The sequence below is a fragment of the Gorilla gorilla genome, chromosome 10 (assembly GCF_029281585.2).
Source record: "Gorilla gorilla gorilla isolate KB3781 chromosome 10, NHGRI_mGorGor1-v2.1_pri, whole genome shotgun sequence".
NCBI lineage: Eukaryota > Metazoa > Chordata > Mammalia > Primates > Hominidae > Gorilla > Gorilla gorilla.
Genome location: NC_073234.2, coordinates 71,154,916 through 71,180,115, shown reverse-complemented (window position 1 = coordinate 71,180,115; position 25,200 = coordinate 71,154,916). Strand labels below are relative to the sequence as shown.

Genomic DNA, 25,200 nt, shown 5'->3' with positions numbered 1-25,200 from the left:
ATGTATTTTGATAAAATTGTGTGTAAATATTTTATGGTTTTGCCTATCAAAAAATATTATTTTAATTTCATTTGCAGTTGCTCATTTCTAGTCCATGGAAATATCATTGGTCTTAGCATACTAACTTTCTATCCTATTACCTTCCTAAACCTATTTACCAGTTGTAGTAGGCTTTTTTTTTTGAGAGAGAGAGAGAGTCTTTTAGAATATCTAGGTTCATGGTCATGTTGTCTGTGAGTAACTCTAGTTTTACTTCTTCCTTTCCAACTTGTATGCATTTTTTCTTGCCTTATTATACTTTCTAGGACCTCTAGTACAATGTTGAATATAAATGGTGAGAGCAATGATTTATATCATTTGTCTAATTTTGTTCAGGCTTTCCCCACTAAGTAAGATATTAGTTGTAGATTTTTTCCAGTTGCCTTTTATTAGATTAAGGAAGTTCCCTTTAATTTCTAGTTTGCTGAGAGTTTTTTAAAATCATAAATGGATATAGCATTTTGCCAAATGTTTTTCTACCTCTACTGAGATGATCATATGTATGTTTTCTTTATTTTTTACCTCATTATATTTATATGGTTAATTTCATTAATAGATAAAACAACTATTTATTTATGGTGCATGTGTATGTGTGTATAATTTAGTGGTGTATTATCTTTATATATATATATGGCCAGATTCAATTGTCTAATACTTTGTTATGCATGATGACTATAATCTTGAGTATGTCCTACTTTAAGCTGTGTTCACATTGTCCAATTCGTCATCCACACTCAACTGAAACTGCATGTTCCAGTCACTGACAACCTCCAAATAGCTAAGTGCAATTACCTTACTTATTTTTAGTCTTTGATTTCATTAACTTTGCTGTAATAATTTATGCTGTTGGTCATCTTCTCCTTCCTGAAAATTCCATTCTTTGCTTTGCAGACCTTGTACTGTACCTCTTATTGATCCCTGTAATTCTCTCTGATTCTCCTATGAGTTCTCCTCTTTCCTCCTGCTTTTTTAGCACTTGGCATAAGATCTATCTTGCTGTGTCTTTTACCCTTACATGAACATGTCCCTCCTCCCTGGATTCTACTTCAAGTCTCTCTTTACATAGTATTTAGAAATACTGTTGAATCAATAGTATGGACCAACAGTATTTCCATATATTAGCCATGAGCAACTGCAAAATGAAATTAAAACAATATATTTATAATAAGCAAAATATAAAATATTTACAGACAATTTTATCAAAATACATACCAGACCTGCATACTGAAAATTACAAAACGCTGCTGAGAAAAACATGGTGTCCTGTCACAACAGATGTCCAGAAAGGATTTGTGCATGACGACAAGAATGGATTCTGAAGACTTCTCTAATATTTCAGGGGGATTTGGTCTCTACACATGACTTATATTATCTCTGCTCTGAGGACATTTATAAATAAACTCTTCATTATTATGTTTTTAAAAGAAACTTCATAGGAAAACCAAGAAGATACCTTTCCTCTGTAGCTGTTTCAGTCTCTGACTTGGTTGACCCCCACAAAAAGCAGTCAGACTTCTGCATGGACATTCTTGCACAAACATGTGATACGAACTGTTACTATGTTATCAAATTCAAATCAACATCTCAGTCTTCCCAGCATATGAACAGATCTTCAGTATCATGAACATCTGATTTTGGTTTAATATGGATCCTGAGAGCCCAGCTCCTATCTGTAAAGTCAAGAAATGGGGAGAGAGAGGGTTAGCATGTCATGGCTGGAACCAACCCTACACTCTACAGCTGTGAACAATTAGGCCTGTCAATGTTCCCTTTGCAGAAACTCCTGCTACTTTATCGGGACTAATGAGCAACAGAATTTTGACTTTTTGATGGGGTTATAAATCTACCATCAAGGCTGAGAGAGGACAAGATGAGTTTATATGTACAAGTAGAATCTTTAACACTGGACCCTACAAGATACTCAAGCTAGGAATGCCCTATTTGTTCCAAGACAGGAGTGGCAGGAGATGGAGGAACTAGATCTGGAACAAGAAATTATTTTCTTTTAACTAATTTCACAGTAGAGTAGGTAACAGCTGCACAGAGCAAGACCCCTGAATTTTTCTGATAGGTCAACCATATAATCTTTGCTCATGTGAAATTCTTCCTTTCACATGTCTCAACAATATTTTATTGCTTTCATTGTATTTTGTAAGTTGCTTTTTACACATTTTTAAATATGAAAATTGATACTTGAACTCTTGGAAGAGAACACAGAAAAGATTAAGAAAACTTAAATTGAATTTTGGTGTGTCTTATTACTAATAAAATTCTATGTGTGAGAAAAAAGTTTTCTTAAACCATAAGATATTTTCAGTGAATATCCTTGAGTGCCATTCTATTTGTAAATTCTCCATGTTTAATTGAATAAATAGATAAGTAAAGCTTCTCACTGCACATTAGTTTAACAAAATGCATAGAATTATAACCAAAATTTTGTTTGCAAAATTAATTCCTTTCTAAAAGCCATTAAGTCTCCAGTCGTTTTAATCCATCTTTGATATGAGTGACCGAGAAAAAAGTTTTAAACTGTTTCAGTATTCATCCAGAAGTATTTACTGTTTCCTCATTGTTGGTCAATATCCCTGTTCTTAAAGTGTTCTGTTTGGAGAGATTTTCTTGAATATCTTGGTCTTTTCTGATGTCCCTTTATAGAAACTTACTCTGCCATATCTCTGCTCCACTATTATCACCCATCATGATTCCAGAAAGATCTTTCTAGACCATGAATCATTCCTGTTACTTCCTCATTTAACAGCCTCCACATTTTCCCATAAAATTAAGAATAAAATTCAAATGCCTTCCTATGACCTACACAGTACTTCATGATTTGGGTCTAACATCATTTCTGTCCCTCTACATTTATAGAGATAGTGATCTCTGTGAGAGCAGGAACTTCGTCTACAATATTTTTTATATCTGTGTCTCCACATCACCACTAGCACTTAATGTTTCTGGATGGATGGATAAATGAATGAATAAATGACATCGTGTCTTTCAGGGCCTCCTTATTTGCTGGTGTGCTCATTAGAAAGAGTTAATATGATATTTGCAAAGATGATTATTCACTTCTGGATGGGAACCTGGGTACTATGGTAGATTTGCATATCTATTGTCAATTACATTCTCTATACATAATAATTCCACAAAAGTGAACTGTTGAACAAAATAGAATGTTGCCTATGTCCTCTACATATTCTTTTCCTATGTGTTCTAGGAAAAAAAAATCAATCTATTAAGACCATTTGTGTATGGCAGTTAAAGAAAATGTAAAATGAAATAAATAACTCAGTTTATAGTGCCCAGATAATGCCACCAGCTTTCAGAGGAAGATGCATCTGGTGGCCAGGAAGAGTTTCATGGAGAGACTGAAAGCTGCTCTGGCATCTGCAAGAAGGGAATAGGTTAGGTGTGAGGGGGGTGTGCATCTCCCAAAGGGCAAGAGCTTGAGCAGCCAGGAACACTAAAAGCAGAGACAAGAGCAAAAGTAACACAATCCCAACCATTATTCCCTTTATGTTGAGACATTAGTATAATAGGATTACATATTCCTTCTGCCCAACAATTCCACTTTAATTTTATTGCCATTCTAAACTCATTAAAAATATACTCTGGCTCCTCTCTGAGCCACAATGCTAATGAGGTAGCACTATTAGCATCAGAGCTTAGTCTGAAGTAATTACTTCTAGCCACATTTTGGCTTCTTCACTGAATATGGAAAAGCGAAGAAGTGATTCTGGAAGTACTTTAACAGGTTTTAAAACAGATGCTTTCATTTGGATCACTGACTCTAGGAATCGTCAACCACTTGGGAACAGTCATCCATAAAAATAATTATTTCTCTTCAAAATGAGTGACTAGAATCAGTTTCCTAGTTGCCAGAATTTTATCGTTAACACTATTTGATGACACTCTCTCTTACGGTGTTTTTGGTAAACTTTAGTTCCTGTGCTGTGGCTTCTCATTCTACAAAGTTGGTCTCTTTCTTTCCTTCTCTCTTTCTTCCTCTTTTTTTAAGTTGATGGTTTGTTGTTGTTGTTGTTGTTGCTCTTATTGATTTGTGACAAAAAAGAAAAGAGTAAGGAAAATGAATCCTAAAGGATACGGTTAATTTATGATTTGTAATGAGGGGAAGGAGCAATGATAAGAGAAAAAAGTGAACGTGCTTATTTGTGGAAAGCATGTAATTGGGAGTAGTGGCACACGAAGGTTATTCTATTCCTACTCCTGTATTCTTAAGAACATAAAACAGTTACACCTTGGGCCGTCTTGAGTCTCATGAGGCAGACATGCTGGGGCATTAGGGGAAAAAATTACTGGGCAGAAGGCTAAATGTCCCAAAGTAAATACAATGTGGATGTCTGGCATTATGCTGTGGATATCTTGGTTTTAGAACCACGCTACGTATGTGCAACACCCCAACTCTAAAGGCCCCTCTGCCATGATGGGCATGAAGATTCTCCTTGCTTGACTCTGTTTCTGCTCCAGCCATCCTCATTTTCATTACGAGGTTCATGGGAGACACATATGCTACTTGGCCCACAGATATTCTGTCTCCTAGAATGGGCTTGCTTAGCTGCTATTATGTAATTCCTCAGTATCTCACCATTTGCCCACCTCCACATCTCACCCTCCTCTGCTCTCCAGCTGGAGCATCCTTGTGTCACAAGGCCATGTATCAGAGCTCTGCTACTCCTCCCTGCACTGCCTTTACTCCTGTTTGAAAATCATTTCCCCACCAGGTGTGGTGGCTCACACCTGTAATCTCAGCACTTTGGGAGGCTGAGGTGGGCAGATAATGAGGTCAGGCAATTGAGACCATACTGGCTAACACAAAACCTCTTCTCTACTAAAAATACAAAAAAAAAAAAAGAAAAAAAGAAAAAAAATCATGTTCCTATCACAAATTTCCAACAGCTCACTAGCCTGGCCCTAGTGGGCCCTTTGCCCACTTACATTAGGCCAAGCACTTGTTTTTTGTGCCCAAGGGGAGAGGAAATGGAAGACTGCACTGCAACTGGGAAAGTCCACAGACTCTTATGTTATCCTTGGATTGGTCTCTGCGTCTTGTGGTCTTCCTCTCTTTTCTTGCTGGTCTTGCTTTTCAACTGAACTTGGGATGTTCTCTCCCCAGTTCTCTCTACAAATCCTCCTCCAAGTCTCCTCTTCACTGAGAAGCCTTCCTTTCCTGCAGCCTGCTCTCTCCCCGCTCCTTCTTCTTCTCCTGCAGTACTTCACTGGGAAGTAGCGATTTGATATTCCCTTTTCCTCTATGAAACTGTAAACACTGGAGGATAGCGATCATGTTGTATTTTTTTTCTATTTTCTATTTCTACTGTACTTGCATCCATGATGATAAGTGTACTTCTTTACAACAGATATAAAATGAGCCTCAGTTAGACACTAGGCACTACAAGACATACATTCATTCAACAACTATGTTTGGGCCCGGATGCAGTGGCTCATGCCTGTAATCCCAGCACTTTGGGAGGCTGAGGCAGGCAGATCACGAGGTCAGGAGATCGAGACCATCCTGGCTAACACGGTGAAACCCCATCTCTCCTAAAAATACAAAAAATTAGCCGGGCATGGTGGTGGGCACCTGTAGTCCCAGCTACTCGGGAGGCTGAGGCAGGAGAATGGCATGAACCCAGGCGATGGAGCTTGCAGTGAACCGAGATCGCGCCACTGCACTCCAGCCTGGGCTACCGAGCGAGACTCCATCTCAAAAAACAAAATAAAATAAAACAAACTATGTTTTCAGATTCTATCATGCGTCAGGCAGTGTGCTCAACACCGTGGTGACCCTGGCATCCTGCAGTTTCCAGTCCAGTGAGGAAGACATCACACAAATACATAATTTGCAAACTGTGATGAAATTGCCATGGAGAATACAGAATACCATGAGTTTATAACTGGGTGATTGTACCTAGTTTGAGGAAACATGGTTTTGCTTTGGCACAGTGAATTCAGTAAACGAGTGAGTCAAGGAACAAATCTTTATGCAAGAAATAATCCTTGTGCAAGGATATGCCCAACAGACTTAATATACTTTATTTACTAAATAAATCCATATGAAACACAAAGAGAGGAACTACTAATCATAATCAATGAAAACCATAAAGTAAATAATTTGATTGGAAGTAACTTTAGAGATCATCTAAAGCAGTGCCCTTAAAATGTCAGAGACTCCCTTGAACTTTGATAAACAAATGTTGCAGACAATTGCAATGAGACCCCCTAAAGCCTATGGATGCCTTGTTAAGGACTGCTGCTCTAAAAGCACTTTTTCCCACAATCCTTGTAGGTATATGGCATAACGTATAGTTAGGGCATGTTAGAATTTTCCAATCAGAGCTATAGCATACCCAGAATAGAAAGTCCTCTGAAAACCTTTGATTTGTTCAATAAGTTCCAAAAAAAAAAGATCCTTGAAAAAAAATCCACAATAGTTGAAACCTAAATTCAGAATATATTCTCCTAAGCCTTGCTTTTTTGGGAGATGTAATAAAGGAGAAGTAATCTATAAAAAGACACATCCACAATCTTTAGAACCTTTGCGAATCAAATCAGTATCCTAAATAGGAACAACGTCAAAACAAAATGTTACCTTAGTTTTCTTCTGAATAAAGTGAGCTAGTTTGTGTCTCTCATAAACAGGGGAATAAAATAAAGTGCTGTCTCTGACAAGTGCACATCCTTCCAGATCAGTTCTAGAAGCAGGAAACAAAATAGCGAGGAATGCTATTGAACAGGTGTAGATCAGCAAAATGAGGAAAAAAATAAATCATTGTTTTTCTTTCTTTTTGCACAATATAACAATATCAATTTCTATTCCATCTATAAAGAGAAAGTACATGTATGATTTTTCAAATTTACAGAAAAGTTTCAGCGTTTAGAGATGACATTTTGTAGAGCTGTTTTAAAAACATATGACTACGTTCTATGGAGCCAAAATGTCTGGACTCAAATAAATGAGTCTGAATCCTTTCCTAACTAAGCAACTTCAGATCTACACGTTTAACCTTCATAACCTGTTTTATGTTCTATAAAATGGGAGAGATAATAATAACAACAATAGTAAGAATAATCTCATAGGGCTGTGTAAACATTAAGTAAGGTAATCCATGTAAAACATTTGGAACAATACTTGGCATGAAAACAATGCAAGAAAGAGAGTAGAAAGGAAAAAAAGAACAAGAAAAATAAATCTTCAAATTAAAAAGGGTTGAGTGAAAACAGAACTTAAAAATACAATTTATGAGAAATAAAAGCCCTGAAGAGTTGTGAGGATTTTACAGATGTCAAAAAGGAAGAGGCAAAATATGAAAAAGAAATCAGAGAAACTCCTCACCTGTACCGGCTTGACTGAGCCTGTTTATCTGTTCTGGGGACTTCTTTCAGAATTCAACCCCCAGATGGCAATGGAAACCATGGTGATTGGATGATACTCTTCTGGCTCTATTTCTGCTTTACAAACTTTGCTTTAAAATTTACAAATGCCTTTCGTGTCCATTTTCCAAAAAATTTAATAACTTAACTCAATGTTTATTGACACTGACCTGTAAGATACGTTTCCTGGGGTTGCTCTGAATCTGACATAACATCTGCAAAACATAGTAAAAAGCATAAAATGCTATCCAAATACCTCACCATCATGTGAAAATATATGTGAGGAAAATTATGCACAGAAAGATAGGCACTCAGCATGAGGCAAGTTGTCTTGAACAAGTATGACACGGTTAATTTGCTAAGAGAAGGACCACCAACAAGTTATGATCAGCTCCAAAAAGGTTGTTTTAACAACTCTGCACCAAACAGAACAGGCCCCTCACTGGCATAGTGTGCACAAACATACTTTCTCCTTCCTCAGACAATCAGAGTTTAGAGTCGTGTTCTGTTCCCATCGATTCTACAGAACAACATTCTTTAATCAGTTGCTGCCACAATCTGACTGGCTTCCAAGCTGAGCTACTCCAAATGCAGCCTGCACCACCTTGCCAGGGTCTTCAGACAATCTTCAGGCCTGTTAGGACACAGCGGATCCCTTGCAAGTCATTTGGCTCCTAGCACTTCCTGTGCATGCCAATTTAGTCTGCAGGTTGCTCTTTCTCTGCAGCCATTAGAACCCCATTTCCATTCCAGGAACCACGTGACTGAGAAACCAAATGATGCTGATGCCCAATGTTTGTCATCAACCTGGCCCTCAAATGTCCTTGGCAAAACCTACCTGAACTCTTAGGAGGCCATTTTCAGAGCAAGAAATATAAAAATTAAATATTTTACAAGGTAAGAAGGGAAAGTATTTACATAGCCAGTAGTTTTACATGATCATTTGGAGGGAGGAAATAAAGGAGCGTTCGAGGTAAACAGATTTCTGTTTTTTTCTGTTCAAAATGTTGTTTTTCTATTCCTGTAAACCTATTGAAATGATCTGCGTTGTCCTGCAAGTTCTCATGCCAAAAATTTAAATGCACTGGAGTAGGATGTTGGAGATTGTTTTTTAACTCAAGCTATAAACTGCACATGACAGTATATTTATAACACAGCTATAATGAGGGAGGCTAATGGAGTAGTCGGAGCATACAAGGGAAATATGCAGAAATTTGGGGTCCGGAGGCAGGGCATGAAAACAACATATTGAATTTCTGCGTGCCCTTAGCAAAATGCTCCTGAAGCCAATTTACAAAGCGGCCCTGTATCTCCCAGCTCCTCTCAGATACTCTTTCCATGAGGCTCCCTTACTCTCAAATATATTACAGCCATCCCTGAAAAACAAACAAACACATGAACAAACACTGCATGGAAGAGAATCCTAAAATTAAATGTCATTGAACGATCATTCATTTTACAACCGAAAAACACTAAAAATATCATGTGTTTGAAAGCTACTTTTTATGTAAAAATGTCCAAACAGGTTAACCCCCTGCAAACAAATTTTAGTTCATAATATGCGCTCAGTCATAATAGCAATGATTTTCCTCCCCATCTGATTTCCTTTTGTTTACTAATAGGCCCTGTCTGAGTGCCCCTACCCTATAGGAATAAGAATAGAGAGCTCAAGTCCGGAGACATTCCTGATTCAAATGCCTGGTGGAAAAGAGGGCCCCTAGACCAAATTACTTAATCTAAAGCCCTCGTACCCAGGCCACACACAAAGACTTACCGCGTGTATTGTTTCCTTAAAATGACTTGTCTGAGGTCAGCAGTTCAAGCACCACACTGTTTCTCCTTCCCAATAACTATTTCTACCACTTATAAAAGGAAGGCAAATCTTTCCTTCTCCCAGGATATCACAAAGGTCCACTGTCCCGTAGGGTAAAAAACCTCCTGAGGCACCAAATAGATGTATGTATAATCCAAAAATTGGTGTTCTGGTTACAAAGAAAAATGTCTGGAAAGAGTAAGGAAAAAACTTTGATTAGTGAGGTGGTCTCTAAATCTTTGCTTTCAATAAAATTGTACAAGGTCATTTAGTGAAGAATCACTAAAAATAAAACACGAAGAGATGGTAAACAATTTTTTTGGCATGTGTATCAAATTGAGTGATTTTTTTATACATTAAGGGAAGAAAAGCTTATTTCATTTCCATCTGCTAATTTATGTAAAAACATTTCTCTGTGCAGTGTTACAATGGAAAATAGAGATTGCACTGATGCTGAGCTCATTCTAGCAATAACTGATGTTCATGAGACATTTCCAATAAAATTTTACCTTCTTTGTATGATAAGTATCAACATGAAAATAACAGCAACATATATTGAGGCTTACTATGGGCCCTAACTGTTGTACCTATTTTAACTAATTGAACTCTGTTAACATCCCTATGAACTAGATATTATTTTTACCTCATGTTGCAGTTGAGGCAATAGCTGCCCAAGGCGGTTAAGAAAATTGCCCAAAATTACACAGTCAGGCAGAGCTGAGTTTTGAGTTTAGGCAGTCTGATTTCAGAATCCGTGTTCTTAACCATAACCCTGTGTTGTCTCAATGCATGTATAATAAATATATTTCGTTTGCATTCAGAACCAAATCCAGAAACTTTTTTTGTATTTCAAGCCTTATGATCATAGTTAATTTGAAATTTGAAAATGGATATATAAATTTTTATTGCAGAAAAATATGATATTCAATGAAAGCTTTCAATTAAAAAAGTATTACATTAAAGAGTATAATGGAAGTGAAATGAAAATATAAGTTCAAGGAGAAAAAAGACATGAAATTTTAATTGTAAAAGTAAGAGTCTTACATGTTTCTCTTTTTAAAAGGATTTTATTGTGAATACCTATAAACCCATCACACAGACACTTTATTAACATTTTATTGTACTTGATTATCACAAATACTTCCATCTGTCCATCCATACATCCTTACAATTTATTTTTTAGAAATGGGGGTCTCACTCTGTGGCCCAGGCTGGAGTGCAGTGGCACCATCATAGCTCTCAGCAGCCTTGAACTCCTGGACTCAAGCCATCTTCCCACCTCAGCCTTCAGAGTAGCTGGTATTAGAGGTGGAGCTACAGCATCTGGCTTCCCAATTTATTTTTAAAGCTTTACTAGGTTACAATTTACATACCACAAATTTTTCCCACTTTAATATTTGAATGCAAAATTTGAGGTGTTTTAGTAAATTTATCACAATTTCACAACCATCTTCACAATCCAGATTTAGGACACTTCCATCACCTCCAAAAGTTTCCCTGTGCAGTCTACAGCCATCCTCAATCCCATCCCTAACCCTGGATAACCACTCACCTGCTTTCTGTTTCTCTACTTTTGCCTTTTCTTTTCATATGATTAGATTTCATATAAACGGAATCATCTATTATGTGTCTTTTGTGGCTGTTTTTTTTTCACTTAGCACACTGTTTTTGAGTTTTATCTGTGTTGTTGCATATATCAGTAGTTCATTCCTTTCTATTGCTGAGTAGTTCCGTTGTGGTGTAGATATGCCAAATCTTCTGTATCCATTCACCAGTTGATGGATATTGATTTGTTTCCAGTTTATGATTGTGAAAAATGAATAATGCAGCTATGAACATTTATGCACAAGACCTTTTGTGGGCCTATGTTTCCATTTCTTTTCGGTACATATTCGGGAGTGGAATTGCTGGGTTGAATGAGAAATGTTTAAATTTTAAGAAACCACCTGCCTATTGGCTTTATCATTCCACTGTACATTCCACCAGCAATGTCAGAGAATTTCTGCACTTCTTCACCCAAATTTGGCATTGACAGCCTTTTAAATTTTAGCCATTCTAGTGGTAGGTAGTTGTATCGCATTGTGGTTTTAATTTGCTTTTCAGTAGTGACTAGTTATGTTAAGCATCTTTTCATGTGCTTACTAGTAAATTATATACTTTGTTTGGTCTATTATAATCTTTGTCCCATTTCTTAAAGAATTTTTTTGTCCTCTTCTCATAAAGTTATATGAATTATTTGTGTATTCTGAAATTCTTTATTATATATATAATTTGTAAATATTTCTCCCAGTCTTTAAATTGGCCTTCATTTTCTAGTGGTTTCCTTTGAAGAGCAAAAGTTTTTAATTGTAATAAAGTACAGTTTATCAATTTTTTCTTTTATGGATGCTTTTGATATCATACCTAAGAAATCTTTGCCTACTCAAGGTCATCAAGATTATGTTCCTTGTATTAGATTTATACTTTTAGATCTATTTTGTGCTATGATCAATTTTGTGTTAATTTTAGCTGTGGGGAAGGAAGGGTCTAAGATCTCTTTTTTGAGGGAAAGGCAGTGTATACATGTGGTTAGCCAACTGTTTCAGCAGAATTGGTTGGAAAGGCTCTCCTTTCCCAGTTGAAATCTCTTTACATGTTTAGCAAATCAATTCAACATCAAACTTTTTTTCCTGGTGTGTCCATTCTGTTCTATTGCTCTATAGGTCTGTTTTTATGCTAATACCACAGTTTTGAATATTGCAGCATATTATATAGTGAGTTTTAAAATCAGGTGGTATAAGCCCTCAAAACTTCTCTTGTTTCTCAAAAGTAATTTGACAATTTTAGATCCTGCTCATTTCCAGAAAAATGTTAGGATCAGATTATCAGTTCCTAGAAAAAAGCATGCTGGGATTTTGATAGGAATTATATGGAATCTATAGATCATTTTGAGAAGAACTGCCATCTTCACAATATTGAATTCATCAATCTACAAAAATGATATCTCTATTATTTATGTATTCCTTAATTTCTCTCAGCAATGGTTTATAGTTTTTGGTATACAAGCCTTGCACTTCTTTTATTAAATATATTCCTAAGTATGTTATTCTTTTTTAAGTTGTGATGAATGTAAGGGTTTTCTTAATTTTGAGATTGTTGCTTGGTAGTATATAAAACCACAATTCATTTTTGCATATTGATCTATATTTTGCAACCTTGCTAAACTCTCTTGTTAGTTCACTTTTTTGGTAGATTCCTTAGGTTTCTCTACATACAAAATGATATTATGTCTATATAAAGGCAGTTTTACCTCTTTCTTTTTAGTCCCTATGCCTTGAATTTCTATTTTTTGCCCTTTGCACTGGTTAAATTTCCAGTAAAATAGGCAATAAAAGTGATCAGAGTGGACATCTTTGGCTTCTTTCTGGCCTTGTTTAAAAGAATTCAGTCTTTCACTATGAAGTACAATGTAAATTGTACTCCACTTATCTGGTGGAGGAAGTCCCCTTCTACTTGTCATTTTAAAGTTTTATCAAAGTACATATTGAATTTTTTTCAGATGCTTTTCTGTATCTCTTAAAATTATTGCATGGTTTTTGTTCTTTATTCCATTAATATGGTGTATTATATTTATATTATTTTATTTTGAGATATTAAACAATTTTGCATTCAAGGGATAAACTCCAGTTAGTCATGGAGTGTTCAATTTAATTTGCTGATATTTTGTTAATACATTATGTGTCTATATTCATGAAAAATATTGGTTTATAGTTTCCTTTTCTAGGATGTTTTTGTCCAGTTTGATATCAGATAGCTATCTAAAACAGACTCATAATATGAGTTAGAGTGTACTTCTTCTATTATCTGAAAGAGTTTGTGTAGAATTGTTACTTCTTGGTAAATTTTTGATGAAATCAAAAGTGAAGATATCTAGACCTGGGCTTTTCTTTTTGTGAAGATTTTCAGTTAGTGATCTAACTTATTTTCTTTTTTATTAATATTTTTAATGGACAAATAAAAACTGTACATATTCATCACATACAACAATTTTTTTGAACTATGTGTACATTGTGGAATGGCTATATCAATACCTCACATACTTACTTTTTTGGTGGTGAGAACACTTAAAGCCTACTCTCAGCAATTTTCAAGAATACAGTACATTGTTCTTAAATGTAGTCACCATGTTTTACAACAGATGTCTTGAACTTATTCTTCTTATCTAACTAGAATTTTGTATCCTTTGACTAATTTCTCTCCAGCCTTTCCTTTTTGCTCCAGCCCCACCCCATCCCCTGGTAACCACCATTCCACTGTCTATTTCTATGAATTAAACTTCTTTATATTCCACATACAAGTGAGATTATGGAGTGTTTGTCTTTCTGTGTCTGGCTTATTTTACTTAATAGTATATCCTCCAGGTTCATCCATGTAGTTGCAAATTATTTATTTTCTTAACATAGATATATTAAGGTTTTCTGTTTCTTCTTGTGTCAGTTTCAGTAATTTGTGCTTTTTAGCAATGTTTCCATTTCACCAAAATTATCTAATTTTTTGGCATAAAGTTGCACTTAATAGTTCCCTGTATTCCTTTTAATTTCTTTTTGCAACGACATCTCCACTTTCATTCCTGATTTTAGTAATTTGTATATCTTTTTTCTTCTTCATCAGTCTAACTAAAGATTTATTAAATTGTTGGTCTTTATAAATAAACAATTTTTGTTTTCACTGACTTCCTCTATTTTTCTGTTTTCTGTTTTATTGATTTCTACTGTAATCTCTATTACTTCCTTCTTACTACTTATTTAGGGTTTAATATGCTCTTTCTTCCATAGTTTCTTAAGGTATTTACTTAGATTACTGATTTTTAGATGTTACTTCCTTTCCAATATAATTATTCAAATCTATAAATTTCTCACTAAGTACTTCCTTAGCTGCACCCCATAATTTTTGATATGTTGTATTTTTATTTTAACTTAGTTCAAGATATTGCATAACTTTCCTTTTTATTTCTTCTTTTACCCATGGGTTATTTAGAAATGTTTCTGTTTAATTTCAAAATATTTGGGAATTTCTCAGGTTTCTTTTTGTTGTTTATTAATTTAATTCTGTTGCAGTCAAAGAACATACTTTTTACAAGCCAATCCTAAAAAAAACTATTGAGACTAATTTTATGACCTAATATATGGTTTATCCTGGATAATGTTCTGTGTATGCTTGAAACAGAAGTACATACTGTTATTATTGGGTGAAGTGTTCTATACATGGGAGTTTTGTCTAGTTAATAGGGTAGTTTATTAAAATAGGGTAGGTAGTCTATTCTGCCTGATCTTTTGTATAGTTGTTTTATCAATTACTCGGAGATGAGTATTGAAATATCCAATTGTAACATTTGAATTGTCATTTTTCTCTCTTCAAGCAGGTCAGATTTTACCTTGTATACTTTAGGGCCCTTTAAATGGTGCATGTACATTTATAATTGTCATATATTTTACATATACTTACCCTTTAATCAATAACAAATGTCATTCTTAGTCTCTATTCATCACTTTTTCTTAAAGTTTACTCTGTCTGATACTAATATAGCCACTCAAACTCTTTTTTGGTCACTGTTTCAATGGCATATCTTCTTCCATCCTTTTATTTTCAACCTATTTGCATCTTTGAATCAAAATGTGGGATTTATAGACAACATGTATTTAAAGTGCATCACTTATAGACAGCATATAGTTGAACCATGTTTTATTTAATTTGCTCTGATAGTCTCTGCCCTTGGATTAGAGTGCTTCATCCATTCATATGTAATGTCATTAATGATATAATTAGATTTATGTCTGCCATTTTGCTATTTTTTAATATTTGAGTTATTTTGGTGCATCTGTTTCTTGTTTCCTGCCTTTTATAGAATTAAAAATATTTTTAGTTAATCTTGTTAATTTTTGGACAATCTTGTAGCTATATTTTTCAAGTTATTTTTTAGTGGGTGCTCTAAGTACTAAAATATGCATTTTTAACTTATCACAAGCTATTTCAGGGTAATACTGAATTCCAGTAAAATATTACCTTTTTTACAGTATAGCTCCATTTTTTTCTCCACTCCTTTATGTCATTGGCCTGTTGTATTGGTTAGGGTTCTCCAGAGAAACAGAACCAATAGGAGATATATATGAGGGAATTTATTATAAGAATTGGCTTACATGATTACGGAGATCAAGAAGTGCCATAATGTTCTGTATGCAACCTGGAGAACCAAGAAATTTGACTGTGAAATTGACTCTGAGTCCAAAAACCTGAGAACCAGGGCTGGGTTAGAAAATCAAGTCCTCCTCCGAAAGTGGGGAACACTTTGAGAGGCCGAGACAGACAGATTGCTTGAGCCCAGAAGTTTGAAACCAGGCTGGGCAACATGGCAAAACCCTGTCTTTACCAAAAATACAAACATTAGCTGAGCATGGTGGCTTGCACCTGTAGTTCCAGTTACTCAAGAAGCTGAGGTGGGAGGTTCACTTGAGCCCAGGAGGTCGAGGCTGCAGTGAGTCATGATCATGGCACTGCACTCCAGCCTAGGCAACGGGAATGAGACTCTGTCTCAAATAATAAAAAAGGGGAGAGGGAGCGCTGATATAACTACTGGAGACTGAAGGCCTGAGAACCTGGAGCTCTACTATCTGAGAGCAAGAGCAGATGGATGTTCCAGTTCAAGAAGAGAGAGGGCAAATTCGCCTTTCTCTGCTTTGTGCTCTCTCTAGGCTCTCACCGGATTGGATGATGCCCACCTATGTTGGTGAGGTCAGATCTTTACTCAGTCTACTGATTCAAATGTTAATCTCTTCCAGAAAAACTCTCACAGATACACCCAGAAATGATATTTTGCAAGCTATCTGGGTATGTTTTAATCCAGTTAGGTTGACACATAAAATTAACCATCACACATTTGCATTTTACCTTTATAATTTAGAATCTCCAAAATACGGATTTAGTATTTTTGTACTAAACAATATGTTATTAAAGAAATTAAGAAAATAAAAGGGAAATTAAATATATATATAATATATAAACGTGATATTTTATGTTTAACATATGTATTGTTTCTTGTGCTCTTTATTCTTTATTGTGGATTCTAGTTACTATAAATTATCATCGCCTTTCAGCCTGAAGGACTTCCTTTAGCATTTCTTGTAGGACAGGTCTAGAAGCAATGAATTCGCTCAGTTTTTGTTCATATGGGAATGCCTTAATTTTGCCTTCATTGTCTTTTAAATCCACAAGGCAAGTTTATTTTTTAATTTTTCTGATAGCAAGCTGGATATATGAACTGCATGTCCCTTGACACAGAGTGATCCTCCTGCTCCCAGCACCTTGGATGACCTTTAGTCACTAGGATTGCTGGGATGTGATGGGGTTTTGCTGCAGGTCACAATGCTCATCAGGAGCAGTTGCCATCTAGAAGCTAGGGTGATACAAGCACATGCTTTACTCATAGAGTTAATCTCCTTCTCTCACCTTCATTTTCAAATCATTATATAGGATTCTTCATTGTCAGCACTTTCAATATACCACTCATTCCATTACCTTCTGGCCCCCATGTTTCTGATGAAAAGTCACTCATTACTCATAGTGTTGTTCCCCTGTTTCTAATGAGCTGTTTTTCTCCGCTATTTTAATAAAACTCCTCTTTGTCTTAGGCTTTTGGCTGTTTGACTATGATGTGTCTAGGTGTGAATCCCACTTTGAATTTTTCTACTTGAGGTTCACTGGCCATGTAGATTAATATTATCAGTAAATTTGAGAAGTATTCAGCTTATAATTTGAAATTCATGACATAATGAACAATTTAAGATACCAACTTTAAAATGGATGGGAACATACTGAGTTTCAAAAAAAAAAAAACTTAATAGGTACATCAAGCAAAAGTTTGAAAATGTAAACGCCCAGTCCTAAAGGATAGGAAAGTTTCCATATCCAACTTCTGGTCCTGGAGAACTATCTCAAAGTGGTTTGATATCTATCAGGTCTGAATTGAATTGAGCCTGCTGAACTTTCATAGAATGGCTCCATTTTAGTCAAAATAATGCTCTTCTCTCCTGAGTTTTACCACGTACGAGATTTAGCACACCTGAATTCCTGAGCAAATACTAAGTATATATAGCAATTTGTAGGAGTTAAAATGAGGCTAGAAAGTGCATTCTTAGGTTTTGGTTTAGATATCTTATATTAGGTATAAGACTGTCTCTCTCTCTCTCTCTCTATATATATATATAGTAACATTCACTTATAATTTGAAAATAGCAAGTAACAGTCATTTAAAAATCATTCTAAGATTCTGAAAAATTTATAATGTTAGGGTTTTATAATTCCCTCCACAAATATATGCATTTTATTCTAATCTCATGGACTAATAATTGCACTTCAGTTAGGCAAGCTGCCAGTTTGGTTTGCAAGAGATTTATGATAAAAAATGACAGGCATTTATCAAAATTAAATGTAAATCCCTTAAAATGACAATAAATGTAATGTAAATCCCTGACTGTGTATAATATATATAAAAATGTCAAAACAAATATAAAACAATAATGTAAAAGAAATCCCAAAATTAAGCACCTAAAAGTGACAAATGTATTTCATTAAGTAATAAATTTCTACTTTTTATATCCCAATATACCCCATAACATGATCTTAGTGGTTTATTATATGAAGAGGAAGGGGTAGTTGGTGGACAGAAGGCATAAAAGGAACTCATTTGTGAGTTAATATTCTTTTATACATTTAGAATTTGACTTCAAATATGACACGCATGTATTATCTATTCCAAAAAATAAATAATTTTAAAGTACAAAAATAAAAATAAAACAAATCTTCTGAACTTCACGTAAGCCATGTTTTTTATTAGCTTGCTATTGCATTTCTAATGGAATTACCCAATGTTCCTACAGTACATATTAGTAAGTTAAATGACAAGACGACAGTCATTGGAGTCAGCAAACCTAAAGAGAAAACCAGATGGTGAGGGACAGGACAGGGACAAGTGGAACAAGGATAAACTTCAAGATAAAGCTAGTAAGTACAACACAAATTAAAGAATAGGGAATGTGGAACTGGGGAGAAAATCTTTCTCTTTAGTCTTTGTGTCATTTTCTATATTTATGGAATATATGGCAGACAGACCAAAAAATCTGGACATTTCAGAGTTGAAAGACACAATATAATTCTCTGTGTTACCAGCTGTTTCCATAAGATTATTCTGCAGGTGAAGCAGCATCAAGCACATGTTAAGAACACTGGCTCTGGAGCCCAAGTACCTGGGTTCAAATTATGTCTCTGCCACTTACTAACAAGTGACGTTGGGTATGATATTTAACTCTCCTCACCTCCATTTCCATACCAGGAAAATAAGCTCATAACAGTAACCATCTGCTATGGACTGAATTATATCCTCTCTCTCCAAATCCATATTTTGAAGCCCAAACTCCAGTGTAATGGTATTTGGAGATGGGGCCTTTGGGAGATAATTAGGTTTAGTTGAGATAATGAAGGAGGGGTCCTCATGAATGAATGAATGCCCTTATAAGAAGAGACATCAGAAAGCTTGCTTTCTGTCTCTGTCTGCCACATGAAGACCCAGGGAAAAGATAGCCATCTGCAAGCCAAGAGGAGAGGCCTTATCAAAATTCAGCCACACCAGTGCTCTGATCTTGGATTTCCCGGCCTTCAGACCTGTGAGAAATAAACTTCTGCTGTTTAAGCCTACCCAGTCGATGATATTTTATTATGGCAGCCCCGGTATGGCAGCCCAGGCTGACTAACACACCACCTGATAGAGTGATTGCAAAAATGAAATGAGATGGCACATGTCAAATGCAAAGAGTCCAGGCACACAGTAAACATTCAGTAGATATCAGCTGTCATTGTTAAGTGTTAATGACAATGCCAATATGAATCTCACAGCTTATAAACCAGTGAAACCATTTGTCACTATGCAAAAGAACTAGTGTTTATTTGTATTTGATTAGACTTGACAAATACAAGTCACTTGATAGGATTAAAGTTGGTAGATTTTGGCATATTTATGACATGCTGCTCAGGAAGAAAGAAACCACCCTGCTGTGGTGCCTATGTAACATACCCCGTGATGCCTAAACCAAAGGACTAAGAAAATAAATATACTATTTAAGGGATAAAAAATGCAAAAATTCAAGGTGAATGAAAATTCAATGGGAAACTACCTTATTCCAAAAAGAAAACAGTTTCTCTGTAAAAAAGATACATTGCATTGCACAAACATTGTGACATGATAATGATCTTTTAACTGCATGCTAAACAATATGTCCAAAATTGCAGAGTTCTTTAGAAGGCAGCAGGACAAGGGTGATTCTGAAATACCTTGTAAATGGCCAGAGCACATTTATTGGGATTTATTTCCAGGCAAGCAATCAGCTTGCTGAATCACTAAAATAAGACTAATGCTTAAGATGTGCATGCTAGTTCAAGCCATTGACTTCTGTCACTTAAAGCAGTACAAGTCTCAGTCAACTTTGTAGTTGACTGACTTAAAGATATCGTCTCCTAAAATTGATCTATAAATTCAATTTGATTTTTAATAAAAGTATTATAAACTTGGAACAGTAAACATCAAGAATAGCTAAGAACCCATAGAAAAAATAAACTAGATGAGTAGCTATTGTACCAAATATCAGTAATTATTACAAGGCTATAATATTTAAAACCATGTGTCCTTGGCAAAGGGAAAGTAAAAACAGACTGAGACATATGGAAACTTCATTGAGGAAAGAACGGACTTTTTTTTTTTTTTTGCCAAATTGTATTCTGATCATTAGCTTTTCCTACAGTAAAAGAACTGTACTCCCAGGTTACACAATACACACACTAAAAACTGATTACATGTTCTCTAAAGATTTAAATATTAGAAGCAAAGCTAAAAACTTTTAGAAGTAGAATATAGAAGGATACCTTTATGACATTGGAATGGAGAGAATTTCTTAAATAAGCACAATGCTTTACAAACCAAAGAGGAAATTGTTAAAATTAACAACTGTATTAGTCTGCTTAGGCTGCCATAGCAAAGTACCAGTGGTTACAGACAGGGTGGCTTAAATAGCAGAAATGTATCTCACAGTTCTGGAGGCTAGAAGCCTAAGATCAAGGTGTTGACGAGGTTAGTTTCTTCTGAAGCCTCTCTCCTTGCCTTGTCCATGGTCATCTTCTCCCTGTGTCCTCACATCATCTTCCCTGTATTCCTGCCTCCAAATTTCATCTTCTTATAAGAAACAGTCGTATTGGATTAAGGCCCATTCTTAAGACCTCATTTTGACTCAATTACCTCTTTAAAGATCTGAGCTCCAAATACAGTCACATTCTGAGGTGCTGGAGGCTAGGACTTCAACATATGCATTTTAGGGGAATAAAATTCAACTCATAACAACAACCCAATAGAAAAGTGGGCAAAAGATTTCAAAGGGGCATTGCAAAAAAAAAAAAAGGAAACCCAAATGGTCAATAGTACATAAAATATGCTGAATCTCATTAGTATTTATAGCAAAACAAGCAGTAACACATCTTTTCACACCAGACTGGTCAGAATTTTAAAGACTGACAGTAATACCGAATACTGGCAAAGACATGGATCAGCTGGGCTGTATATACTCAGCTGATGGATTCAATTTTCATATAATGATCTTGGAAAAAAATTTGGCTCATCTAATAATGTTAATATTTGGTTTATCTAGCAATGTAAAAAAGTTTGGTTCTTCTAATTATGTTAATAATGTTTCTGGGTCATGCCCTATGACTCAGAAATGTCAATCTTAGAAATATTAACTAGAGAAAGTCTTGTACATTGACATCAATAAGCTTATAAAGATTGCTCATAAAAGGACTGTGTGTGGTAGCAAAGGGTGAAAAAACAAATAGCATTATCAATAGCATTATGGATACATAGTGATACAATCCTGTAATGAAATATATAGCCATTGAAAGGAATTTATTATAGCTAAAATTAAAAATGTAGATGAATCTGAGAAACATAAAGGTGAGTAAAAAAAGCAATTCAAAATAAAAAGAAGTTTGATTTCTATAAATTTCAAAAGCATCCAAAACATAAAGGGATTTTTTAAGAGATACAAACATACGTGATTAAAACCATAAAGAAAGAAAAGGAGAAAATAAACATAAAATCCAGGATAATGGTGCCGCTGAGAAAGTCGGAAGACAACGGGCTGTAGGGGAGAGACACATGATACAGAGGGATTTATTGAATTCATTCTAAACCCTGTAAAATTGAGCAAATGTTTTATTATAATTATTATTATATACTCAATACTTAAAAGACTTTAAAGTAAAAAGCTAGAATATGTAAAGGCACATGAAAGCATGTAAGATACAAATGCTATAGATGTCTTTCTTACTAGAAATGAACAATTTAAACATCTATATAACTGGGCTATATTTCTGTCAAGTCTCAAACGTTGTCTTCCACATTTTAGACTGTAAGATCATCATCTAATAAAGGTGTAATGGAAAGACTATTAGTGAATAATCTTGTTTATAAAACACTGCACCCAGATAAATGCCAGCGTACTGTAAAATGATGATTTCCCCGCAAATCTTAAGTGAATACTCTATGAAGACAAGTTTCTACCATATTACATTTTTGTAATTTCTAAAACGATCTTCATTTAATCTATTTCACAACAGCCGTAATGAAACAGTATATTCCTTCTTCCATGCATAACATTTCAAAGTTATCAGAGGTACGCTGGGATTGACTTTAGGGGAAAGGACCCACATAGATGGGTCTCAGTTCTTTAAACCAAATGTTCAAATTCAAAACGCATGCATGTGTTTAAACATACAAGCAGTTTTTTTAAAAAAAAAGGAATCAGAGAATCTGAATGTGAATAATAGGCTGCCTGGCAGAGGAAGACAAATTTCGTTGTGACCTCTCACCATTTTGCAAAACCCAAGACTTCATATATGTAGCTTCTACCTAAACTCTGGATTCCACAGCCTAATTGAGTTGACAAATACTGGCCCAAAAGGAAGAGAAAAATCATACACTGTGTTCTGCTTCACCTAATGTTGCTCCAGAAGATCATGCAGTGCAGTCTCAGGGGACATGCTCAGCCCTACAACCCTGGGAGAGTGGCTGCCTGTACTCTGGGCTGCTGGGCGAGGGTGGATAGATGACAGGAGGTGAGTCCTAAGAGCAGAGACGCAGCCTGTCTTGTGAAATAGCACCAGATTTCTGCCCTAACCTTTGCTTATTCAATAGATATTTTCTATCTTTTTAGTGTAATTCAAAAGCAATTCATGTGAAAACTGCTTTCAGAGAAGTAGGGGACATTTAATACAGTATTTACCCTGTTAGTAACAAAGTCTCCACCACCTTCGCAATCTTAACACAATCCCAGAGAAGAGCTTTCTAGATTTCTAATAGCTCTCTTCCACGTATTCCAGATTTTCAGCTCAAACAGTAATGGAGCATTAGCCAAGAAAGACATATGGACAGAGACAGAGACCAACTGTGTTTCTCGTCAGGATTTTTGTAACAGTTGTGCCTTATAACACCCATCACTAGATTTATAACATTTTCAAATACACTGCACCTTAAATTTCTTAATAATCCTGAAAGTTCCATTCCTGTAAGTGTTAGGCATAATCATCCTAAATCACAACTGGGATAATCATTGAGTATCCGTGGCACATAATAAAAACATCCCTGAACACAGACCAGGAAAAAGTAGGAAGCCAAGTTATTCAATAACCCAATATAGAAATCACTCTAAAGATGGAAAGATTTGTTTCTACTTGAAGATTAAATATACACTTTAAAGAGAATCCTGTCCAACTGTCGTCATGACTTGTAATTAGCCCTGAGTGTAGTTAAGACATAATGAATTATACAACCATGGAACTAGGGAAGGAAACCACCTTCTCCACCACCTTCTAGGAGACACTGCTGAGCATGATAGCGTGTAATACTGCTGCTCTGGCCTGGTTAGACTGACAGCGTCATCAAATGCAATTAAATTTCACAAAATGTCAAAATACAGCAAGAAAACCATATCACATAATGTCACAGTAGCTCTGCATCTGAAGAAATTCTTTGCATAATTTATTGAGCATGTGCTATTGCACTGCATGATCAAAGCAAAAGGAAGAAAAAGAAGCAAGGACCACTAATGTGGGCCCAAACTGACCACCTGAAACACAAAGCTGTGATTTGCATAGTGATCATAGGGCTGTGGATTACAGTACATCAGAGCCCTAAATCAGAGGTACAAGCTTGGGAACCATACCAGTGAAACTGTCTTTGAAGCTTAGGTTATAAGAGGGTTTATCACTTTCTATTCACGGGGCCTCCCAGCTATTATCAATGCAACGCAGTGAGTCTGAAGCAGAGCACTGACTGGCCACAATGAGTTATGTATTTTCTTTTGGTCTAATAGAAACCTTCTTTGAAAGGAAGGAGCTTTATTAAGATGCTGGAGGTTTCTTCACAGGAATATAACAATATTTGGCTGAAATTACAGGATGTTAAATAAATGACTCAGTGTGGTACCTTGAGCATCAGGCTCCAATGTTAGAGCCAGCACCCTAATCAGCTGTGACAGGGAGTGAGGATCCATGGGGCAGAAGGGAGCAGAGCCAGATGCTGAGAGATCTCAGAGTTGGAAGGAAACAGCTGACAGCAGAGTACATCCTGTCAGTCCAGAAGCTCAGGAGCTGTGATCTGAATTCAGCACGCGGGGAGGAGGAGGCCACGCACACCAGCTTCCTTCTCTGGAGCCTCCTGGACAGTCACCGCCAGGGAAACGCCAATGACAGCTAAAAGGAGCTGCCCACATGTGGGAAGCCAGGGAGTGCAGGGTTTTACAAGCTTGAACAGACCTTAAGAATCACCCAACTTGCTCATTTCACACATCAGGCAAAGGGATGGCAAAGAGATTAATTGCACTGAGCTACCCAGAGGCTTATCCTTAGGACGCAGACCCCACATTTATAATCCAAGTCGTCTATCCCTTGCCACTCAAAGCAGACGAGCAGCATTTGGTAGAAATGCCTACTCTCAGATCTGTCTTGGGCCAAATGAACCAGGAATTATTTTGAAACATCCCCAGAAAATTCCCATGCATATGAATGTTTTAAAAGCACTTATCTACACCACAGTTTAACTCTTCCAATCCAGCAAAGCACAGATTCTGGAGACAAACTCCGCCAGTTCACATCTCAATTCCTACACTTACTAACTGGGTGATCTAGGCCAAAGTCTTAAACTCTCTGTCTCTCAATTCCTTCTACAAATGTGAGGTTTAAGTAAACAAACGTGTAGAAAGTGCTTAGCACGATGCCTGGCATAAAGTCAATTCAATGTAAGTTTTAGTAATTATTGTGTGTGTGTGTGTGTGTGTATATATGTGTGTGTGTGTGTATATATATATATATATATATACACACACACACGCACACTTTCTTTTTTTTTTTTTTGAGATGGAGTCTTCCTCTGTCACCCAGGCTGGAGTGCAGCCGCACGATCTCCGCTTACTGCAAGCTCCGCCTCCCGGGTTCACGCCATTCTCCTGCCTCAGCCTCCCGAGTAGATGGGACTACAGGTGCCTGCCACCGCGCCCGGCTAATTTTTTTATTTTTAGTAGAGACGTGGTTTCACCGTGGTCTCGATCTCCTGACCTCGTGATCCGCCCGCTTCTGCCTCCCAAAGTGCTGGGATTACAGGCGTAAGCCACCGCGCCCGGCTGTGTTAATATTTTTATTTATAACGACTTGCAGAAAAAGCACAGCAGAAAAGTAAGTTATCAACTATTTTAGCATTATATGACTCTGTTTCAAAATACGGATTAAATTATGCAAGGATTTTAAAGCCTGATTGGGTGACTCCCCTGTGTTTTTAAAGAATAGCATTGTCTTCTGGCACACTGTGAAAGGCTGCATACTATCTTGTC

General features: G+C 36.1%; 1 long non-coding RNA gene across 1 annotated transcript in view; it reads left to right on the top strand.

Moving 5' to 3' along the window:
• Positions 1-24,981, top strand: part of LOC129525811 (uncharacterized) — a 28,324-nt gene extending 3,343 nt beyond the window's left edge. Inside the window, exons 2-3 of the long non-coding RNA XR_008670293.2 lie at positions 18,157-18,280; positions 24,731-24,981. This is a non-coding gene — a long non-coding RNA (uncharacterized lncRNA). The remainder of the gene's footprint in view (positions 1-18,156; positions 18,281-24,730) is intronic.
• Positions 24,982-25,200: the final 219 nt, after the last annotated feature.